A 24,708-nucleotide genomic window follows, 5' to 3' on the forward strand; every position below is an offset into this window, starting at 1 on the left:
GTAACCGCCCCGAAGGTGCCCTTGAGTTGGCCTGTAGCTGCTCCTTCCCCCAGGCCACGGCCAGAAGCTGGGGCTTAGCGACAACCGGTAGCTGAGCCCCTAGAAGGCCACAGCCAGTAGCCGGGCCCTACAACAGGAGACGGCCGGTAGCCGCTTCCCTGTCAGGTGCTGACTCCTGCCCACAAACCTATGACCCAGAGGGAGACCCCAGTCCGGAGGAGTATTGGAGAGGCCATGGCTACCACTGGGCTCTTCTCACTACAGCCGATTCCTGAGAGGACCCGCCTGACGGATCCCGACAGAGGCAGACGCAGCAGTCCACTCCTGACGGCGTCCCCAACCACCAGAGACCACAGCCCCCAGGACCTCCAGACCGCCTCCAGGACCCCCGGGCAGAACATCCCTTCACCCCGACGCCGGAGATCTTCGTCCTCCATCAGGTGCCTGAGCGAGAGGTTCAGGTAGCTGTTCAGCCCCAGCCCTGAGGGCCAGATTCCCTCCCCAAGCCCTGAAAGTGTGGGACCCTTCACCACCAGCAGCCCCGGTTGAGAGAAAACACCCCTATGCTTGATCCCGTGACCCCTGAATATGGAGGCCCCTTGCAGAACTCAGCCCCATCAGTAGTGAGGCTGAGTCATTCCCGCCGCCCTTTTACCTGACCCCCAGTATGCCCAGTCCTGAAAGTGAGTGACAGTAAAAGCACAGTGTCCGTGACATAGTGGAGTAAGGGCAGAACAGTGAGTTATCAGAATGTGGAATGTCAGTGAGAAAAGTGGCAAGGCAATGAAATAAGGGTCTGTCTCAAGTGACCACGTTACCATATAGTGACTCTGCCTCACATTAAGATCATACGGAGGCCCCAGTGCAAGAGCAATAATTAACGACACGATAAACAAACCAGTTAGCCTGCCAGCAGTGAAAATAGTGCCACAAACTCCAACAGTATGCAGAACCTGGACCTTCCCAAATAGTAGTGTTTAGCTTCACTGCCCTAAATGCTATTCACCTTCCCCGATCTTGTCCTAAGTAGTATCCTGCGCGATACTGACACCCAATATCTAAGCCTTAGAATTGTAATTGTTCAGCATAATTGTATTTGTGACATCTGCCCGTTCCACTGTAGAATTTAGCAATACACATGCAAGGTCGTTGCCTTGAGTTTTTGTGTCCTGCCTCTCTCTTAATTGTCTAAGCTCCGGTCTAGAGAGAGAACCCAGCTACACACTAGGTGTTAGAGGGATGGGAAGCCGACCCTAAAATACCTAGCATTACACCCACCGTTCACAATCTATGGATATGAGCTGGAGTATGCAGAATCAGAAAAAGACCTTGGTGTAACTGTGGACTCAACCTTGAAATTTGAAGACCACATTATAGGAAAGATTAAGCTGGCCAGCTCAATGATGGGTCTTATTCGAAATGTCTTCTCCCACCTCGGTCCTAACATGTTCAGAACTCTATACACAGCCTTTGTTCGAAGCCACCTGGAATATGCACAAGCCGTTTGGTCACCCATCAGCAAGAGCCTAGAAAACAAGATAAAATATGTACAAATAAGAGCTACCAAGTTGGTGGATGGACTTGGACATCTTGACTGTCCAGAAAGACTCAAGTACCTAAATTTTTCAGCACTGAGATATAGAAGGCATAGAGGGGACATGATAGAGCTCTGGAAGCACTTCAGCATCTATTAAAGAGAAAACTCCCAGCATCCTTCAAACCCCTGGACAGCACAAGCCGTCAGCACAACGGGCAGTTATTCCAGCATCGTCCTGTTGATGGGGTATTCGGTGTACAACGCAGTAGCTTTTACCATCGGACAGTCACTATGTGGAATGGACTCCCATCAGAAGTTGCCGAAGCTGGGTCAGTCAACTTGTTCAAGAACCATCTGGATGACCACCGGGAGAATGCAGGATTTAAGATTGACCCATCCACACCACAACCACAGCCATCATATAGCCTACTATCTGAGAGCGCAACATTGAGACGTTATCTCGAATGGTCTGCGAAATGTACTTAAGTGTAAGTGATCCAGTATTTCCTCGCACTGCTGCACAACAGTTGGAGCTGCCAATTGTGATTGTACTCCTGAAACACTGCTTGCCATCGCAGCTTCCTAGTTTTCATCTCTTGGAACAGTGATGAATCTTTTTTCTGGTGTGATTCTACTTGTGTTCATGCATAGTGGAACAAAGCACCAATGGTGGTTATTTGCTGACATGGCCATGATGAAACAAAGCTTGGCTAATCATCAGAACCACAATCACACAACTGGAGATCACTGTAATGCTAGGTGTTTTAGGGTCGGCTTCCCGTCCCTGTAACGCATAGTGTGTAGCTGAGTTCTCCCTCTAGACCAGAGCTAAGACAAAGAAGAGAGAAGCAGGACACAAAAACTCAAGGCAACAACCTTACACGTGTATTGTCAAATTCTACAAGTGGAACGGGCAGATGTCACAAGACTACTTATTCTGGGCAATTATAAACCTTATGTCTAGATTGTGGGGAGTAGTATCACGCAGGATATTATTCGGGACAAGATCAGGCACAAAGTGAATAGCACGTTAGTTAATACCAGGAGTCCTAGGGCCGAGAATCAGTCACTGTCGCTCGTGGGAAGTCTAGACTTTAATCTTTTTAAGCAGAGTTCACTTTCACTGGGGCCGAGGCACTGTTATCACTGTTGGGCTGTCTACTTGAGTTCACTGTTACACTGTTAATCATTACTTTGGTTCTGGGAGCCCCGATTGGTCTTAGCGTGAGGCTACGTCACTGTGATGGAATTATATTCACACAGACAAACACTTTATTCACTGCTTGGCCGCGTTCACTGTCTCGCTGTTACGTTTCTTTTACATTAACACTGACAGGTTTTATTTCTGATTTCCCATGTTTCTAGTAACTCACTGCCCAGCCCTCGCTTCACTGTATCACTATCACTGTACTTTCACTGTCATTCACTATTGGGACTGGGCGTGGTAGCAGCCAGGAAAAGAGCGGCGGGAAACAGCTCAGCCCGGCTACTGATGGGGCTGAGTTCTGCCAGGGGCCACGGGATCACTCGTAAGGGCGTCCTCTCTCGCCCGGGGCTGTGTGCGGCGAAGGGCCCCGCATTCTCACGGCTCAGGGCTGGAGTCTGGCCCTATGGACTGGGGCTGAACAGCTGCCTGAATCGTTCACTCAAGCGCCTGATGGAGAATGAGGGTCTCCAGTGTCGAGGTGTGGGGATGTCCCACCCAGGGGTCTTGGGGGTGGTCTCGAAGTCCCGCGAGCTGTGGTCTCTGGTGGTCGATGATGCTGTCAGAAGCTGGTTGTGGCGTCTGCCTCCGCTGGGGTCCATCAGGCGAGGCCCCTCAGGGACCTGCTGTAGAGAGAAGAGCCCGGTGGGGGTTACAGGCCCTCTCCGGCAGTCCTCAAAGCTGGGACCTCCCTCTGGGTAGTAGTCGCATGGAGGGGAGGCAGCACCTGATGGAGGAGCAGGTATTGGCCGTCTCCACTCATAGGGCCCAGCTACTGGCCGTGGTCTTCTAAGGGCGCAGCTACCAGCCGTTGCAAGGGCTCAGCTACTGGCCGTGGCCTGTGTGGGGGAGTGGCAGCAGGCCGACTCGAGGGCACCTTCAGAGTGGCTACCGGCTGTTTCCTGATGAAGGCGGGAGCAGCTACCAGCCGTCTCCTGATTACCTCTGGAGAGGCTACTGGCCATCTCCTGTAGGAGGGTCAAGCAGCTATCAGCCGTCTCTAGGGCATCTTCAGAGTGGCTACCGGCCATCTCCTGACAAAGGTGGGAGCAGCTACCGACCGCCTCCTGATTACCTCCAGAGTGGCTACTGACCGCCTCCTGATTACCTCCAGAGTGGCTACCGGCCATCTCCTGATTACCTCCAGAGCGGTTACCGGCCATCTCCTGATTACCTCCAAAGCGGCTACCGGTCGTCTCTTGTAGGGCACCTTCAGAGCAGCTTCTGGCTGTCTCCTGATTACCTCCAGAGCGGCCACTGGCCGTCTCAGGGGTGCTGCCTGGAGCTAGAGTAATAGCTCCACCTTGATCCTGTCAGTGGTCAGCTCGCCCAGAAAGTAGTCCCATTTTCCTGCTATGGTGGCGGTGGGCGAGCTCTGGGTCATAGGGGCATGCAGCCTGGGCTGACTTATGTCCCTGTCGCCCGGAGTCAGGTTGTGCTCTGTTTGCCTCTCCGTAGGCTCCTTCTGGGGGTGTTGAGATGCCCTCAGCAAACTATTCGGCATTTTAATCACAATCTTGTTTTGTCTCCAGGCTTGCCAGCCTGTGATATCGCAGCCGCTGGAGGCTCGCACTGCCATCAATCTCTTTTCGTGCAACTTTGAAGGCTTGCATCTCCAACTTTTACTTTGGTTTATCAAATTAACTATATAATAGCATGATTCAGCACATTCATCACCCAAATAAATTGTTTACTTAACAATAAAAATCGACCATCAACCAGTCCATTACAGTTCATGCTTGCCAACTACACTTCACTGTTCACAAGTACCGGAGCTATACAATCTCCACCGCACTGAACTGACACTGAACTACACTCAAACTGAACTAAAACTGACTGAAACTGCTCTAGTCTCTTCCCCATCCTCATATGAGCTTCCTATATTCTAAAGTGATCTACTACTTCTCCAAAGTTCTCGTGCATTCTCGAGGGAGCAACAGATCAACAGCTACCAAATCAGGACATCCTAAATATCCCGAGTTTTCTTACATTACTTAATGATCAATATTATTTAGCATACAAACTGAAATAAAATTACTTAATTTAACTGAAATGATAACAGCAGAAGACATGATAACAGCAGAAGACGACACGACACCCTCAGGAGGCGACAACAGAGAGTTAGATGCAGCCTGCAGGGTGTTCATACCATATGGGCACAAGTCCCGGGTAGCTGCTCGCCCCTACTCCCCAGAACCGACCCGACCCATACACCTCAGCCCGGGTGCACTACCTTCTTGCCAGCCCAGCCTGCATCAGGTTTGGGGTGGAGCTGAACATTACGCTCCTTACAGCCCCACGGAGACGGCCTCAAGCTGCTCCAATTTAGGGATGGCCTCAAACCACTCCACAAATGAGACAGCCTCCAGCTGCTCCACAAACGAGATGGCCTCAAGCCGCTCCTCATATGAGATGGCCTCAAGCTGCTCACCTACTGAGACGGCCTCAAGTTGCTCCTCACCTGAGATAGCCTCAAGCAGCTCGCCTACTGAGACGGCCTCAAGCCGCTCCACCAGGACTATCCGCAGAGTCAGCAATGGTCCTAAGGACAAGACACCGGTGATGGCCTCCTGCTGTGCCCGCAGACAAGAGACAGCCTCTAGCCATTCTACGCCTGCACGTCGTCCTCCTGCGTCCACCTGCCATATTGCTAGTCTCCAGTCAGGGAGTCCACCACTGACAGGCTGGTAGCAGGGCCCTGTTGTGTCCCCGGGGTATTCTCCCTGCAGCTGGCCCCTGAGGAGAACCTGCCCCTGACGGACCCCTCTCCGGAACAACACCACAGTCCCCTCCTGACGGCGAAGCACCCTGGAGCAGACTGCAGCCCATGGGTCCTTAACGGCTCCCCCGATTCCCCAGGGCAAGAACCACCCCACTCCCGACTGAGGCGATGTGGATCCTCCACCCAGCGGCTCAGAAGGCATCTGGAGGAGTTGTTTGGCCTCTACCCCACAAGCCAGACCTCTGTCACCAGCCCCCAGCACCCGGGGCCTTTCATCACGCCCACGGGGGATGACATCAATTCTCCTGGACTATAAAATGACTCAGATGTGGAACAGTACGAAGATATATAGTAGAGTGCCAAAACTGGAATCATTAAGTGACCGTGATCAGACAGTGACTTAAAGTGCAGTGTGATAGATGTAAGGCTCCCGTACCTGAAGTAGTGATATTATTATTCAGCAAACTCCCCCCTCCTTTTGCACTTGTGCCAACCTAGATTCTCTCCCCACCCCCCTTGTGTGCTCCCTGCAACGAGATCAAGTCAGTGTCTGCCGCCCCCAGTGATCATCACAAAGTTGGACTAAAGAACTCTCGTGTAACCCGGAGTCAGTGTTCCTAGAGACTGAATATAAATAAATAAGCTGAGGCACCTAGAATTATACTGTGAATTGTACTGTGAACTGTACCACCCTGAACTGTGAACTGTATCTGTCACGTATCCTGCGAGATACGCTCACCCCTATTCAGCAGCCCCAGAATTGATGACTTAGTAATATTGTGAGATATGTTATTGCCCTTGTGAACACTTAGTGAATATACGTGTAAGGTGTTGCCTTGAGTTTTTATGCCCTGTTCCTCCTATATTTGTAGTATCGCCCCGGTCTTAAAAGGAACCCAATACCGGGCCAGGCGTTCTTAGAACAGGAAGCCACCCTAAAAACACCTAGCATAACACTGGTGGACAGCGATGGTTCTTGACCCGAGCCGAGTTAGAGTAAAGGAGGAACAAGAACAGGGAAAGTATCAAAATGGCGACCAAACCACACGTTCAGCTACCCAAATTCGAGCAAGAGCAATACAATATCCACACATATTTATCGATCATCAAGCCGTTGCTCGATATCGGGTTTAAGGATGATAGACAGATAATCGCTGTGACATTACCACTGCTGGGCAAGGCATCAGCCAGCATTGCCCCTAAAGTCATCCCCGACCTATCCTGGGCAAATTTCACGACAATAGTGACAAAAGCAGTCACGCCCTCTCTCGGGAAAGTCGTAGCATTATCACAATTGGATAACCCAACATACGACGGGAACCTGGACTATACAGTACACTGATCCAGGCAAGGCGGCTCGTCACCGTGGCATACCCGGAAGCAAGTGCAGTGATCTGGGAACAACACATATTCAATACCCTGATTAGAGACCTCCCCAACATGGTCAAAGAGCACTTCACAATTCACGACCCAACTGGGAACCTAGACAGGGACGTCCGGTTGATGCAGTGGCTGTTAACCTCCTGGCCCACCTCCCAACAAATTAATGCTGTGAGCAATTTCCCAACCAACAACCCAGCACTGCACGGCAAACTCCGATCCTCACCAGCCCACATTAGCCCCACGCTGGTACCTCCCCCACCCAGGGCCTATCCTCCAAGCAAACGCCCCAGTCAGAGGGAAAGCCAGAACCTGATATCGATCAACCCCTGGGAATTCTCCTCATGTAGCCACTGATGCCCGCTCCATGACATACGGGAGCAACTGAAGGCTGCCCAGTGAAAAAGGAACATCCCAGGGCGACACAAGGTATCCTCCCTGGGAGACGAGGACCCTGGAGATGACACCCCATCCACGGAAAACACCGACATAGAGGAATTGGAGCCAGCGGGAGAAAACACGCCCCAGCAGCTGGATTTTTAGGACTGCCCCCGCACCTCCTCACGGTGGTGGGGGCCGCCTCTCACAAGTATCGCCCCCCAGTCTATGACAAGATGAGACTGAACTGGGTAAAAGAGAGGCTGCTGGTCGACACGGGAGCGGCCAGATCCTGCCTTTACAGCCACTTCTACTCCCGTCACAAGTCTGCCTTTGGCCCGCTTTTTCCCATTTCTGCTTAACTCATAGATGCTGGGGACGGCCCCCTGCCAATCCGTGGGGGAACTCGGGTCCTATGAGTCGACACTCACCAGCACACACAGACTCAACACAAATTTATTATCTTCGACTCTACCTGCCACAACTATGACGGATACCTGGGGCTGGATCTCCTGCAAAAATTACATACCACAATAGACTGTCACAAGCAGTAGCTCCAGTTTAGCAAGAGTCCAGCCCCTGCCCCCCAACCCCTGAAAGCAGTATGCACCTGTCCCCTGCCCCCGACCCCCACATCCCCAACCCCACCCCTTCCCTCTTGCCTTCCCCCCCACCCCCGCCCCTACTTCCCCCCCTTTTGTTCCCCCTGTCCCCACCCACGCCACACCCCCCCTTCCCCCCTGACCTCCACCCCCCCACCTTTCCTGCCACTATCGCCTCCACCGCGACAATTCCTTTGCACCATGAAGCTTGGCTCCCCCTGAACAGGCCCACCGGAACATCCGTCCTCTTCTCCCCCAGACTGCCACCAGGAACACTCTCGGCCTGTCTCCTACCCCCCGCCTTCCTACCCCGCACACCATGGCAGTGAGAATCGCAAACATCTCCACGACCCCTCTCACGCTACCAAAGGGGCTCGTTGTGGGAGAATTGAGGAAGCAGAGCCATGCTCCACCGCCCCCCCCTCTGCCCCTGCCCCCTTACCCCCCATACCCGATCACCATTCTATTCACCAAGCTGACACCCTTCGTCACCTCCTCCTGGACTTTCAGGACCTGTTTGCGTCAGGCCCCTCTGACATCAGCCACACCACCTACCTGACTCACCAAAGGACCACCAATCTGCCAAATGTCCAGACGGAAAAACCTTAAACAGTGGGTGGAGGAAGACCGGCAGGTCCAGGAAATGCTCAATCTCAGTGTAATCTCACCCTCCACCAGCCCTTGGTCCTCCTCCGTCATCCTCGTCCAAAAGAAAGATGGTACCATGCGCTTCTGCGTCGACTACCGCCGCCTTAACGACGTGACCATCAAAGATGCCACCCCCCCTCCCCAGGATAGACGACACTCTCGACTCCCTATATGGAGCCTCTTGGTTCTCCACACTGGACCTCCAGTCGGGTTATTGGCAAGTCCCCATGCAACACGAGGACAGACAGAAGACAGCATTTTCCACTAGCAATGGGAAACACTACGAATTCAGTGTCCTGGCCTTCGGCCTCTGCAACGCCCCTGCAACATTCTCCCGATTGATGGAGTCCGTCCTCAGCGGCCTGACCTGGGAAATTTGTCTGGCATATCTGGACGATGTTATTATCTTCAGCAAGACATGGGCCAATCACCTTCATTGCCTTAGAAGAGTATACCAGCGGATCCGGCAGGCAGGCCTGAAGATCCGGCCCTCCAAATGCGTCCTGGCAGCCCGGACCATCTCTTTCCTGGGGCACGTGATCTCACAAGATGGGATTGCACCCGATCCAAACAAGTTGCATGCTATTGCCGACATTCCTCCACCCCAGGATGTCCACGAAGTCTGGGCCTTCCTGGGTCTTGCTTCCTATTACCCACAACTCGTGAAGGGCTTCGCTGATATTGCCAAGCCTCTCCATGACTTGACCCGGAAGGGGGAACCCTTCAACTGGACCACCAAACGATAGGGGGAGTTTCAGGCACTGAAGCACAAGCTCACCATCGCCCCGATCGTCGCCTTCCCTGACTATATCCTACTCTTCTGGCTGTATACAGAAGTCTCCCTGATAGCAATTGGCACTGTCCTTGCTGAAATGCAAGAAGGGTGGGAACACATCTTAGCCTGCGCCAGTCGCACCTCAAATCAGGTGGAGCGGAACTACACTGCCACTAAGAGGGAGTGCTTGGGCATCATCTGGTCCTTGGAGCACTTCCAGGCATACCTCTTGGGTACCCGCGTCACCATCATCACCGACCACCGGTAGGTCCAATGACTCCACCAATCAGACACTCATAACGCTCAGCTCCCTAGATGGAGGGAGACCCTAGAAGAGTTCAACTATGCAATCTCCTACCGCCCTGGCAAACTCCACACTAATGCTGACGCCCTCTCCCGCCTCCCCATCCATGCACTCTGGCCCGGATTGGACCTCCTGGCACAATGGCATCATAACGACCGGCCACCATGGATCCCACCCCACCTATTCACCAAGCTGCAGCAACAGGGAGACCATCTTTCACTCCATCTGGGCACATCGTCCTTGCCCCCGCGACGCCCAGGATGCCATTAGACATCTTCATTCAAGCAACGGGATCCACCTCGGGACGAAAAGGCTCCTGCGGATATTCAATGACACCTATTGGACCCCCAACCCCTCCCAACTAGCCAAACAGAATGCCCAATCCTCCCGAGCACGTGCCCTGGGCAAAGACATCACCCACACATCCGGCCCTTTGGAAAGCCTCACTGCCTATAAGCCTTGGCAGTTGCTATCCGTGGACGTGGTGGGGCCCCTACCACCAAAGGTGGGCTATCGGTACATTACCACCTTTGTGGACACCTACTCCAGGTTTCTCATAGCATGCCCAGCCAAAGAACACCACGCCATCGTTGTAGCCGAGGCCCTGGTCTGCCACGTCTTTCTTTACTTTGGGATTCCACAGGCCCTGCATTCTGACAACGCCCCCGAATTCACCGGTGCTGTCTGGGAGGAATTAGCCAATCTATTGACCTACAGTATATCTCACTCCTCCCTGTATTGGCCGCAGGGCAATGGAATATGTGAAAGGAGCCACTGCACTCCAGTGAATCAAATCTGAGCCTGAATAGAGGAGATAAAGAATGATGACTGGCCCGCCCACATTAAGATCATCCAACATGGGGAATGAACTCCTGCCCCAGGGAAGATGGCATTTCCCCCCACGAACGCATCTTTAGGGAAGCGCCACTCCTCCTTCCCCTACACCAACTCCTGTAACCACTCTCTACTCTTTCCACGTCCAATCCCCTCCACCATCTTAAAAGACCCCTCCACCATCTACAGAACAACCAAGACTTGCAGCCAGATGCTACGCCCTCCAGCCCCTGCAAGCCAGGCAACACCGTGATGGTGGCAAAGCTGCCTGTCATCCACAAACTCACTCCTTATTTCATGGGCCCCAACACAGTCACCCACGTCCCAAACCCCTACCAAGTGATTATAGATTATCACAACACTCCCCGCACATACAGAAACCGCCGCGTCCGCCCTTTCCGTGCCCCCGCCCTCTCCCCTGCCAACCCCACCTGCCGTAACCCCACCTCATCTTCCTCTGCCACCCCAGCCCCCTTTCCGATTCCTACAATTGCTATGTCACCCCCTCCTCCTCCCTCCCCTCCTCTCCCTCCCAACCCTCCCCGACGCCACCCTCTGCCACGCCGCATCACACCTCACCGCTACCTTCACCACCTCTGCATCACACCTCACCACTACCTTCACCACCTCTGCATCACACCTCACCGCTACCTTCACCACCTCTGCATCACACCTCACCTCTACCTTCACCTGCACTGCAACAACCATCCACCCCTCCACCCCCATCCCTCACCACCATCCCGCCCACCTCCCACCCAGTACCTGACCTGCACATGCCCACACCACCCCGAACCCAGATGCCCTCAGCTGCCCACTCCCCGCCCCTGATCACGACCACACACCCACCAGCACACCACCAATCCACTAATACCACCGCCATATGGCCTCCAGCCACTCCACAAGTGAGACGGCGTCCAGCCATTCCACAAACGAGACAGCCTCAAGCCGCTCCTCACACGAGACGGCCTCTAGCCGATCCACACACGAGACGGCCTCTAGCCACTTCACAAACGAGACAGCCTCAAGCCACTCCTCACACAAGACAGCCTCAAGCCGTTCACCTACTGAGACAGCCTCAAGACGCTCCACCAGGACTACCCACAGAGTCGGTTGTGGTCCTGAGGTCAAGACACTGGCGACGGCCTCCTGCCACGCCCGCAGACAAGAGACGGCCTCTAGCCGCTCTACACCCACATGTCATCCTCCCTCATCCACCTGCCCTAGTACCAGTCTCCAGTCAGGGAGTCCACCACTGACAACCTGGTGGCAGGGCCCTGTAGTCTCCCCGGGGCTATTCTCCCTGCAGCCAGCCCCTGAGGAGGACCTGCCCCTGACAGACCCCTCCCCGGAACGCCGCCACAGTCCCCTCCTGACGGCGAAGCACCCTGGAGCAGACTGCAGCCCATGGGTCCCAGATGGCGCCCCCGGCTCCCTATGACAAGAACCATCCCACTCCCGGCCGAGGTGACGTGGATACTCCATCCAGCGGCTCAGAAGGCGTCTGGAGGAATTGTTTAGCCCCTACCCCACAAGCCAGACCTCTGTCCCCAGCCCCCAGCACCCGGGGCCTTTCATCACGCCCACGGGGGACGACATCAACCTCCCTGGACTATAAAATGACTCAGGTGTGGAACAGTACGAGGATACAGAGTGCCAAAACTGGAATCATTAACTGACCGTGATCAGACAGTGATTTAAAGTGCAGTGTAATAGAAGTAAGGCTCCTGTACCCAAAGTAGTGATATTATTATTCAGCAAACTCCCCCTCCCACTTTTGGACTTGTGCCAGCCTAGATTTTCTCCTTCCCCCTTGTGTGCTCCCTGCAACGAGATCAATTAAGTCAGTGTCTGCCCTCCCCCCCAGCGATCATCACAAGGTTGGACTAAAGAACTCTCATGTAACCCGGAGTCAGTGTACTTAGAGACTGAATATAAATAAATACCCTGAGGCACCTAGAATCATACTGTGAACTGTATCACCCTATACTGTGAACTGTACCACCCTGAATTGTGAACTGTGTCTGACACGTATCCTGCAAGATACGCTCACCCCTATTCAGCAGTCCCAGAATTGATGAGTCAGTAATATTGTGAGATATGTTATTGCCCTTGTGAACACTCAGTGAATATGCGTTTAAGGTGTTGCCTTGAGTTTCTATGTCCTATTCCTCCTATACTTGTAGTATCGCCCCGGTCTTGAAAAGAACCCAATACCAGGCCAGGCGTTCTTAGGACAGGAAGCCGTCCTTAAAACACCTAGCATAACATTAACAATCACATAAATAAAACATTGTACAGAAAAAGAGTACAAAAATTAATGTACAGCTTACAAAATAACACGCCCCAAACTAGTAAGCTAATTGTCGAATCTGAGTTGAAATAGCAGCCGTAACAACAGAGGGCATCACGACACCCCCAGGAGGCGACAACGGAGGAATAGGTAGGCCGCGTGCAACGTCCGTGCGATATGGGCACATGTCCCATACGGCCGCGTGCCCCTATTCCACAGAGTGCACCCGGCACAAACACCTCAGTCCGGGTGCATTACCCTCCGACCAATTCAACCCTCACCAGGATCCAGGTGAAGCTAATAAACTAGCTCCAGACAGCACCCCAGCAACGGTCTGTAGTCATGCACAAGCAGCGGCCCATAACTGTGCACAAGCAATGGCCTGTAGCCGTGCACAGGGAGCGGCCCATAGCCGTGCACAAGTAACGGCCTGTAGCCGTGTGCAAGTAGCGGCCTATAGTCGTGCCTTAGCAACAGCCGGTAGCCGTGCACCAGCAGTGGCCTGCAGCCATGCAATTGCAATGACCGGTAGCCGCACATCTAAGAGTCGGCTTATAGCCGCTGCAGTGCTGTCCACCTCCCTGCAGAACTCGTGACGGCTGATTGCCACACGTGGGGAGAGAAAGGCATGCCCTCTCTCCTTCTGCAGTTGCTTCGAGGGGCACGACACCGGCGACAGCCCATAGCCCCTCCAGTAGACAGGGAAAGGCCCATAGCCGCCTCTCGCATACAATTCATACAGGACATTGGCGGCAGCCTGTAGCCGTGCCCGCAGTCACCCTTCATCTGCGGTCCCATCAGGGAGTCAGGCCCTGGTAACGGCCGGTTGCTGTACCAATGGGAAAGGTATGGCCAGAAGCCACCCTCCTCCCGTTGCCCAAGAGACCTTGGCAACGGCTGGTAGCCATGCCAGGGATGGACACCCCAAAAGTCCCTCACCCCCTGTGACTCCACAACCAGAGGGAGAACCCTGCTCGAGCCACCCTATCGGTAGTAAGGCAGGCCCCACCCCTATCTCCCCAGCCTGAGGCAGCTTCCAAGAGGAGAACCTCCCATTCATAGACTGCTGAAGAGAACCTGTATTGACCCTGGGGCTGCACTTCATTCAGCCGGCGCCAGTGGGTGACCAGCAACTGTCAGACTCCTGTCACCAGCAATGCTGCAGCCCTACCCTGATAGCAAATCAGCCGGAGGGAGACTGCAGCAGACGAGCTCTCCACGCTGCCCCCAGTACCCCAGGACGCGACCTATCCAGTCCTGACGAAGAGTGATGCCCTTTTTGCACCGGGTGCCTGCAGAAGCGCCAACATGAGCTTTTCGGCCTCAGTCCTGAGGGCCGAACCCCCAATACCCAGCCTCTCTAGTGCGGGGCCCTTCACCGCACCTGATCAAAGCCCACTCTGGAGGACGACACCCCTACGAGTAGTCCTGTGTCCCCTAGACGAGAAGACATCTGAGGGGACTCAGCCGACCCTGGGCTGACACCTGTGAGCTGCCGAGCGGCCGCTCCCTTGCCCCACACCCCTGCCGTGACTGTGACTTCCATGCCCGTGAGGTGAAAGTGACAATTGAAGAATAGTGACAGAAGCGAACTATTCCAACTCCACCAAGTGTAAGCCGAGACTAATAATATGCCGCTATCCTGCTCCACTCAGTGAACATGGGACATGTGTATAATCAATACAAAGTATATGCAGCCCAATAATGAAGTGTACTCCCAGCTTCACTTAAGTGCAGTGTCTGTCTGCTTATTCTCAAGACGGCCGGTATCCTGCATGATACCTACAATATCTCTGCCAGTCTGAGCTTTGCCTTTGTATAGAGTCTTGTGGAACATTTAGCTGTCCTGTATTAAAAATTTTAGTAATATACATGTAAGGTTGTTGCCCTGTGTTTTTATGCCCTGTTCCTCTCACACTGTGTCTTGACTCCGGTCTAGAAAGGGAACCCAGCTAAACGGTGTTGCTAGGATAATCCGCCCTAAAAACACCTAGCATAACGTGAGTTTCTGATGCGTAACGGAAAAGAATTCAAGAATCGTCGGGAATACTCCAGTACTACCTAACTGGCAATATCCCGCTCCTTGACACTTGGAGTGGGGACTGGAGGTGTTTGTAACTAGTAAGCAGTAATTACAGTAGCTTTGTCTAGGGCCCCTAACGAGGTTAATCCGTCCCTGTCCGCAGTTCCATCGCTCATCAAAATTTCTCCCCATGCCGCAATGATATCCTATTTTGGGGATAGCACTACATTGAATGGCAAGCCAAATGATTTCTTGTAAACTAGGAAAGCATTTACAACGCTGGGTGGTAATCTTATAACCAAGCAACACATGTTCCCTACGTGACAACAAGTGGGTTGGCAGAGGGTTAGTGCCCCTCCCGGGAAAACAACTAAAAATACGAACATGAAGCCTCGTACCAGGACTGACCAAAAGGTGACGACTAAGGACCGAACGAAGAACTTGATATGGATAGCTACATGGGATGTAAGGGGTGCAAATCTATTTATCTATCTATTGCCAGATGCCACAATCCCGTAAGGGGTGGCCATTTGACACTGAGTTATTTGTTTTACGGGGAGGGGCACTAACTCTCCACCAACCCATTTGTTGACATGTAGGGAGCACATATGGTTTGGTTATATGGTTACTACCCACCATTGTAAATGGTCTCTTGGCTTACAGGAAACCAGTTGGCTTGTCACTCAATGTAACGCCACCTGTAAAGGAAAGAAAAGCAATAAGAAGTGACAGGAAAGATGGGAGAAATAGGAAGACAGGAGGGCAGGTACAGAAAAAGAATGATAAAGGTAAGGAAGAAGTAGGTAGCACTACATCAAAAGTGTGGATGATGGCCGCCACCACCTACCACCAGGGTTGCAAATGATAAGGTGAAAGAGAGATTGTCCAGGTGCTTGAGGGTGCGCAAGTGGATGTATGTGGATTAACTGAAACTAAATGGTGAGGTGAGAGTGTGAAAGAATGGGAGTATGGATGGGGTATATGCTCGGGAGTAGGTGAGAATGAGAGGGTAATAGAAGGAGTGTATATCGTTGTGAATAACACATGGAAGGAGAATATAAGAGAGTATGGATCAGTTGGCTCAAGGATTGTGTGAGTAAGACTGAAGGTTAGACTACAAAAGTGGGTGATTGTGTGCGAGTTTGCGCCAACGCAAGATCGTGCAAGCAGAGTGAGAGAAGAGTCTGGGACAAATGTGGAAATGTACATGGAAAAGTTTGAAAGGAATGAGAGAGTGTTTTTGATTGGAGATATGAATGGAAAGTGGGGAATGCGAAGGTGGATGGAGTAGTTGGTGAGTGGGGCGTGCCTGCAAAGATGGATGAGAATGGCAGTGCTTTAGTGGTCATTTGTGCCGGGAGAGGGTTGGTGATAGCTAATACCCTCTTCAGGCACAAAATGATCCATAGGTATACGTGACGCGTGATGAGAAGGGTGGGTGGCGAATTAAATGAACGGAAGGAAATGATTGATTATGTGTGTGTTGATGAAGGGATGAGAAGGTGTGTAACGGATGCAAAAGTATATACAGTAGAGGTTGGGAGAGTGGACTTTCGGACCACCACTTGGCGGTGGTCAGAATCAAAATCCAAACGATATGGAGAAATAGAAGAAGGCAAGGACAGGAGGAAGTAGTTCTTACAAGGAGGGTGGAAAAGTTACAAGAGGATGGATAAAAGGCCGATTATAAGAGGGAAGTAGGGGAGCGACTGGGTATATATAGATCTGAGCAGATGGGGGACGTGGAAGGTATGTGCTAGATATTCACGGAAGAAATCTATGCAGCATGAGAGGTGGTGTGTGGGATGAAGAGAAGACGAAAGGGGGTGCAGGGAACAGCATGGTGGACTGAAGAGGTAAGAGAGGCTGTAGTACAAAAGAAGAAAGCATACAGTAAGCAGATGAGAAACAGAGGCGTGGAAGATGATGAGAGACGGAAGAGAGAGTTATATGCAGTGAGGAAGAGAGAGGTGAAAAGATCAGTAAGAGAGAGCAAGAAGAGAGTGGATGAGGAATTTGGAAGTAATCTGAGTGTAAAGTGGAGGGAATGTAAGAAAATGTTCTGGAAGGAGGTAAAGAGAGTTAGACAGGGTGTCAAAGAAAGTAGTTGAGAGTGAAAGATAAAAATGGTAGATTACTAGTGGAGAAAGGAGAAAAAGTGAACAGGTGGAGAGAACACTTTAAGGAATTGTTAAACATAGAGAATGAAAGTAATGCAAGTATAAGTGGCTGGGGAATGGCTGGGAGAAGGAGGGATGTGAGAGGAGAGGAAGAGATCAGTAGGATGGAAGTTGTGGGGGCAATGAAGAAAGTTAAAATGGGAATGGAGTGTGTGGTGAAATGCTGAAGCATGGGGGAGAGATAGTAATAGAATGTATGTGGAAGATTACAGATTGGCCTGGGAGGATGGTAGAGTCCTTTAGGATTGGAAGTCAGGTATAATTATTCCCTTTTAATTATTCCCCTATAAAAGGAAAAGGGGAAAAAGAAATGTGTGGTGATCATAAAAGCATTTGCCTTCTTAGTGTAATAGGAAAAGTATATGGTAGGATACTTATTGACAGAGTTAGGGAAATAACAGAGGAATTAGTTGGAGAAGAATAGGGAGGTTTTAGGAAGGGAAGAGGTTGTGTAGATCAGATATTCATCCTTAGATTTTAGTGGAAAAGTTTCTAGAGAAGGGAAGGAATTTCTATGCAGCCTTCATAGATTTGATGAAAGCATATGACAGGATGGATAGACAAGGATTGTGGAAGGTATTAAGAATATATGGAGTAGATGGGAAGTCAAGGCCGTGAAGAATATGTATGAGGGTGCTAAGGCTGCAGTGCGTGTAGATGGTGAACTGAGTGAATTTTTCTCTTTGAAGGTTGGATTGAAACAAGGATGTGTCATGTCTCCATGGTTGTTCAATCAGTATATGGATGGGGTTATAAAAGAGATACTAGGTAGGGTAGTGGATGTTGGGGCGGCCCTAGTGAGAGAGGGCAGTGTTTGGAAACTACCAGTACCGTTGTTTGCAGATGATACTGTGTTGTCAAGTGAAGACGAAGGGGAGCTGCAGGGCTTGGTGGATGGGTTTGGAACTGTAAGAAACGGAATCTAAAGGTGAATGTAGGGAAGAATAAAGTGTTGGTCTTCGAGAGAACTGAAGTCAGTGAATGTACAGTGAGGCTGGATGAGGAGGAAATGGAGAGTGTGAGTGCGTTTAAGTACTTGGGTAATGTGATGAGTAAGGATGGAAGTTCAGAGGGTGAAGTGCTTGAAAGGGTACAGCAGGGAAGAAAGGCTGCTGGTTCCTTGAAGGCAGTGATAAGAAACAGGGAAGTGAGCATGGAAGTGAAAAAGCTACTACATGGCAGTATTGTGATACCAACTCTAACGTATGGAAGTGAAGCTTGGACCTCGTTGGAGGGACACAAGTCAAGAGAGAGAGTAATGGAAATGAGTTATTTGAGGAGCATGTTGAGTCACATGGAGAGACAGACTGACAAATAAGGAAGTAAAGGAGCGTTGTGGTGTGGATGGAGATGTGATAGAAAGTGTTATGAGCAATACATTAAGGTGGTTTGGCCATGTGGAGAGGATGGAGAGTGAGAGACTGATGAGGAGAGTGTATGTGAGTGAGGTGGGAGGGGAGAGGGAGGGGGGGGGCCAAGGATGAGATGGAGGGATGGAGTGGAGGAGTAAATGAGAGAGTGGAATGTGGGCTGGGAGCAGGGCAATGAAATGGACGGGGACAGGGAGACATGGAGGCGATTTGTTTGTGGCCACCCCTTGCGGGATTAAGGCGTCTGGCAATAGATAGCCAACGCAGGTCACGAGATTAACGAATCGCAGAATATGGATTATGAATAATTATATTGATCCATAGAGAAAGGATAGAAGAATTTTCGAGTGAACAGGTACTAGAAAAAGTTGGATAGTGAAAGTTAATAACGTCTTAGAAAGTGGAAATAGGAAGGTCAAATTATGATGAAGACAAGGGTGAGATGGAGGGTTGGAGTGAAGAGGTATATGAGAGAGTGGGGTGTGAGCTGGGAGCAGGGCAATGAAATGGAGGGGGACAGGGCGATATGGAGGCGATTCGTTTGTGGCCACCCCTTGAGGGATTAAGGCGTCTGGCAATAGACAGCCAACGCAGATCACCAGATCGACGAACTGTTTTAGTGTCAATTGCAGCGCTGAATATGAATTATGAATATTGATATTGTTATGCTAGGTGTTTATGGGCCAGCTTCCCGTCCCTTAAACGCCTATACTGCAGCTGGGGTCCCTTTCTAGACCGGAGCTTAGTAAACTAAGAGAGACACAAGGCACAAAAACTCAGGGCAACAACCTTACACGTATATTGGTAAATTCTAATGTGGAACAGGTAGATGTCACAGACAGGAATCTAGGTAGTCATATAACATGTACCGAGATTGGGAGTAGCAGTATCTTGCGGGATACTGTTTAGACAATAGTTCAGGATAAAAGTGTATGGTACAATGAACAGCACTTGAGATGGTGGCCAGGTGGATCAGTCACTGTAACTTTGAGGGAAATTCACACTGTGGTTGGAATAGGTAGCCTGGCTATAGGTCTATGTCCTGGAAGTATTATATTACTGGAGTCGAGTTACACATTCACTCAGATCACTGTAATCACTGTTCGGCTTCTTTGCTATTGTCACGGTTTCACCGTTGGTTTACACTCTTGGTCTTATGGCACTGATGGGATTTGGGCTGTTTCCCTCTAGTATTCTAACACACGGGCCGATGTTTTAGGTCACTGTTGATTTACACTTCCGGTACTGTACCTGTTATGCTGGGTGTTTTTAAGTCGACTTCTCGTCCTAAGAACACCAGCTACCGAGCGGGGTCCTCTTTCCGGACCGGAAGTAAAGCACCCACAGAGGAACAGGACATAAAAACCAAGCAGTACACCTTAACACATCTATTACCTTAACTCTGACACCGTGACAATATACACAAATAGATATTGGATACTGGTGAAAGACAGGGAATACAGAATTAGCCTTTAATACAATGGATAAAATGGCACACACAGTAAGTCACTATTCACTTGTACAGGGATATTTAGTATGGATATTACAGTACCCGAATAATACACTTTGGCAGAGATGGCGTTTAATTCACTGAGTCTGTTTCACTATGGGAGGACGGGACCAGGAGTGGGAGAAACGAATAGTACCATAAGTGGGTAGAATGCGGGTTGCGTCACTCGCGGGAGTTACTTAGTCCCAGTAGCACTGGATCACAGGTTTCTAATGAACCCCGTGCTCACCTGCTCTGACCCACGTTTTCTTTACGCCCTCCTGTATATGGTCTTTTCTGTTCTGCCAGGTATCGGGTCACTGTGCACTGAATAGGTCTAGAGTTACTCACTTATCATCCAGGCCTTACTCTATTCTCTCTCACTATACACTACTGTGGTGATTGTTCACTGTATCAATGTCACTGCGTACCCGTATTTCCTTTGGGTATCACTTGCTGCGCGTCCTGGGCGTGAGAGAGGAGCCCTACGGGGAGCCCTCCTGAAGGGGGCACCGCACTGTCCGTAGGGGCATCACTGCCCAGGTGGTAGTCGTCGTTGGGGTGCAGGGAGGCCCTCCGCTCTGGGGACCTCGACCTGAGAGGCAGCCCTCACACTGGGGCCGCACCGATGGGATGCAGGGAGGCCCTCCGGTCTGGGGGCCTCGACCTGTGGGGTGGCCCTCGGGACTGGGGCCAAACAGCTGCAGGAGGCAGGCCTGGTGCCTCTGGCTCCTAGGAGAGAGAGAGCCTGGGTGGTCTGGGCCTGGGGACTGCTGGCCAGACCTGGGAGTCTGGGGACTGTGGCCGCCTGCAGGAAGAAGCACCGTCAGGGGTGGACTGCGGCGTTGCCTCCGTCGGGTGTCCATCAGGGACAAGGACCTCCCAGGGGTAAGTGGTAGGGTTTGGACTGGGCCACGCCACCACTCCGCCAGCACCTCTGGGGAATCGCTCCGGTGGGGAGACAAAGGGCGTCCCACGCAGCCGAGAGGAAAGGGGTCGGCCGTGCAAGGGACCTCCTGCTCCAGAAGAGCCTTCAGAGTCATGAATGAGGGGTGTACGGTGGCCACGCCCTCCCCGTCACGTACGGTGGCCGTGAACGCAGTTTCGTGACTCCTAGGGCTCGCAGCTGAAGGGCGTATGGTGGCCGCTCCTTCCCTGTCTCGTACGGTGGCCGTGAACGCGGTGCTGCTCCCAAAGGAGGAAGAGGCAGGAGAGGGGTGCACAGGGGCAGCGCCCTCTCTGGTGCGTGCTGAGGCTGTGGTCGAGGGTCTGCTTACCCTGTCACACACTAAGGCTGTAGCCGTGTGCCTGCCCACCTGCTGGGAAGCAACTGAAGGGTGTACGGTGCCCGCTCCTTCCCTTGGTGCGGAGGTAGGAGGCGAATGCTGGCGAGTGAGGGGAGTGTGGGGGTTTTATGGGGTCTGGGTGGGTGGGAGGAGCATTGGGCTTTGGGGAATTGGGATTTGGGGATATTCCATTTTGCTTGGTGGAGGTGTAGGGTGATGGGGGTGGTGTTTGGGGTGGGGGTGGGTTGAGGTGGTGAGTAGGGGGTTTTGTGGGTGGTGGGTGGTGGGGTTGGGGTGTATCTGGAGGGTGGTCGTGACAGGCGTCCTGATCTGGTGGTGGTGCTGGTGAGGGTTGGTGTTGGTGGTGAAGGTGGGCGAGCACGTGGTGGTGAGGGGGTATGGCCGGAGGCAGGTGGGGTAGTGGGAGGGGGTGCGGTGTGCCATGTGTAGTGAGAATGGTCGTGGGGTAAGGGGGGTGTAGGTGGGCGGGCTGCGTGTTCACGTGGTGGAGTGGTTGCACGTGGTGGGTTGGGCGGTGGTGTAGTGGGTGGGGTGGTGTGTTGGTGGTTGTGAGGTGGGGTGATTGCTATGGAGGGTGGTGCAATGGGCGGGGTGGTGCCTTGGCGGTTGTGCAGGTGATGGGCGGTGGGTCAGGCGGGTGTCAGGCGTTGGTCGGCTGAATTGGTGTGGTGGAGGTTGCGTTATGGGCGGTGATGGCGGTGGTGCAGGATCTGGTGGTAGAGAGGTGGGGTTAGGTGTGGGTTGGTCAGGGGTGGGGTTGTGGGGTTGGGGGTTGGTGACATAGTGGAGGGTTGGGGTGGTGGGGGTGGGTGAGGTGAGAGGCGGCGTGCTTGTGGGGGATGTGGAGGGTGGGGGTGAGAAGGAGTAAGAGTAGGAGTCGGGGGGGTACTTCTGAGAAGACGCTGATGGGCCAGGTGTGCGTGGAGAGGTGCGGGGCACATGGGTGTGGGGGTGGTCATTGTTGGAGGGGTGGAATGGGCGCACGTGACGATTTCAGTAGGTGTGTGGTTGTCCGTGGTGGTCTATGACAACCTGGTAAGGGTTGGGGACTTTGATGATTTTGAAGGGGCCATCAAACCTGGGGGAAGTCTTGGTGGGGATGGGCAGGTGTGCAACCGCTACTGAGTCGCCCGGCTTGTAGGGGTTGGAGGGGTTGGAGTCCGGTGTAAGGTCCTGTTGGGATTGGAGGTGGTGGAGGCGTCGTTTAAGGTGGTGGAGTGGGTCGGTAGAGGAGGGGGGGGTTGGAGGGTGTAGGTGGTGGCGGAGGGGTAGGAGGAGTGGAGATTCCCCGAATACTCGCTCGTGTGGGGTTACGACGTTGTCCCGTGGGCAGGTATTAAGCCCCCATTGAACAATTTTGATGTAGGTGGGCCAATCGTCATTGCCTGTCTGCAGGATTCTGGTCCTGACTTGATTGAGGAGGGATTGATGGCTCCTCTCGCATACGCTGTTACCTTGGGGCCAGTAGGGGGATGAGTGGGAGATTCGGTAGCCGAATATTTTGGCCAGTTCTTCCCAGACTTTTCCTGTGAATTCAGGGGCATTATCCGAGTGTAGGGCTTGTGGGATGCCGAAATACGGGAAGACATGGCGTACCAGGGCGTCGGCAACTGCTACGGAATTGTGGTCTTTGGCAGGACAAGCGACGACGAATTTTGAGTAGACGTCAACGAACGTAATGATATATCTGTATCCTGATTTTGGTGTGAGAGGGCCGACGACGTTGAGGGAAAGAAGCTGCCACGGTTTTTGTGCAGTTAATTTGCCTGATGGGCCGGGGGTGTGCGTGATGTCCTTTCCTAAAGCACAGGCGTGGCATGTTTGGATGATGTTTTTAGCAATGGTGGATGGGTTGGTTGTCCAATACATGTCAGAGAACGCCTGTCACAGCTTTTTGATGCCGAGATGGATGCCGTTGTTGGCGTGGAGGTGTATCATAGCTTCATGAGCCGAGGCGAGGTCGAGGACGATGTGGCCGTCTGCGTCATACAGGTGTTCGCTGTGGAGGTGTAACCTGGCGTATGTACGTGGCGGGATCCAGGTAGGGTGCTGCTTGTCCTTCCACATTTGAATCAGGTCTGGTTTTGGGCAGACAGCATTGATGGGTAGACAGGAGAGGGCGTCGGCATTAGTGTGGAGTTTGCCTGGGCGGTATGAGATTTCAAAATCGAATTCTTTGAGAGCTTCCCGCCATCGAATGAGTTGGGCGTTGTTAGTATTGGACTGGCGTAGCCATTGTAGTGATTGGTGGTCTCTGATGATGACTATGTGGGTGCCGGATATGTAGGAACGGAAGTACTCTAGAGCCCAGATTATACAGAGGCACTTGCGTTTGGTGCCCACGTAATTTCGCTCGGCTTGATTCAGGGTACGGCTGGCGCAGGCGATGATATGTTCACGCCCATTTGTACTTGCGTGAGGACGGCCCCTATGGCTATGAGGGAAACGTCAGTATACAGACGGAAAGGGAGGTTGTAGTCTGGGAAAGTGACGACGGGTGCTGAGATCAGTTTGGATTTGAGGTCGTTGAATGCAGTCTTTCTGGTTTCGGTCCAAACAAATGGTTTGCCCTTCTTTGTCAGTTCATGTAGTGGTTTGGCTATGTTTGCAAACCCTTTTACGAACCGTCGGCAGTATGACGTAAGGCCTAGGAAGGCCCGCGTTTTGTGGACGTCTCGTGGTAGGGGGATTTCGGCGATGGCTCACAATTTGTCGGGGTCAGGTGAGATGCCCTCGGAGCAATCACGTGTCCTAGGAAGGAGACAGATCGTTTGGCTAGGACGCATTTTGTTGGCTTGAGCTTGAGGCCTCCTGGCTGATACGTAGGAACACCTGTTTGAGGCGGTGGAGGTGGTCGGCCCAGGTGTGGCTAAAGACGATGACATCATCTAGGTAGGCCGGGCAGATTTCCCAGGTTAAGCCACTTAGCACTGATTCCATGAGACGGGAGAACATGGCTGGGGCATTGAAGAGTCCATCCCACGCAGCTGGGAGGAAAGGGGTTGGCCGCACAAGGGACCTCCTGCTCCGGAAGAGCCTTCGGAGTCATGAATGAGGGGTGTACGGTGGCCACGCCCTCCCCGTCACGTATGGTGGCCATGAACGCGGTTTCATGACTCCTAGGGCTCGCAGCTGAAGGGCGTACAGTGGCCGCTCCTTCCCTGTCACGTATGGTGGCCGTGAATGCGGTGCTGCTCCCAAAGGAGGAAGAGGCAGGAGAGGGGTGCACAGGGGCAGCGCCCTCTCTGGTGCGTGCTGAGGCCGTGGTCGAGGGTCTGCTTACCCTGTCACGCACTAAGGCCGTAGCCGTGTGCCTGCCCACCTGCTGGGAAGCAACTGAAGGGCATACGGTGGCCACTCCTTCCCCGTCACGTACGGTGGCCGTGAACGCGGTGTTACTCCCACAGGAGGAAAAGGCAGGAGAGGGGTGCACAGGGGCAGCGCCCTCTCCAGTACGTGCTGAGGCCGTAGCCGAGGGTCTACTTACCCTCTCATGCACTAAGGCCGTAGCCGTGGGCCTGCCCACCTGCTGGGAAGCAACTGAAGGGCGTACGGTGGCCGCTCCTTCCCCTTCACATATGGTGGCCGTGAATGCGGTGTTGCCCCCACAGGAGGAAAAAGCAGGAGAGGGGTGCACAGGGGCAGTGCCCTCTCCGGTACGTGCT

The sequence above is a fragment of the Coenobita brevimanus genome, chromosome 64 (genome assembly GCF_032717465.1).
Source record: "Coenobita brevimanus isolate Jiangsu-jjx chromosome 64, ASM3271746v2, whole genome shotgun sequence".
NCBI lineage: Eukaryota > Metazoa > Arthropoda > Malacostraca > Decapoda > Coenobitidae > Coenobita > Coenobita brevimanus.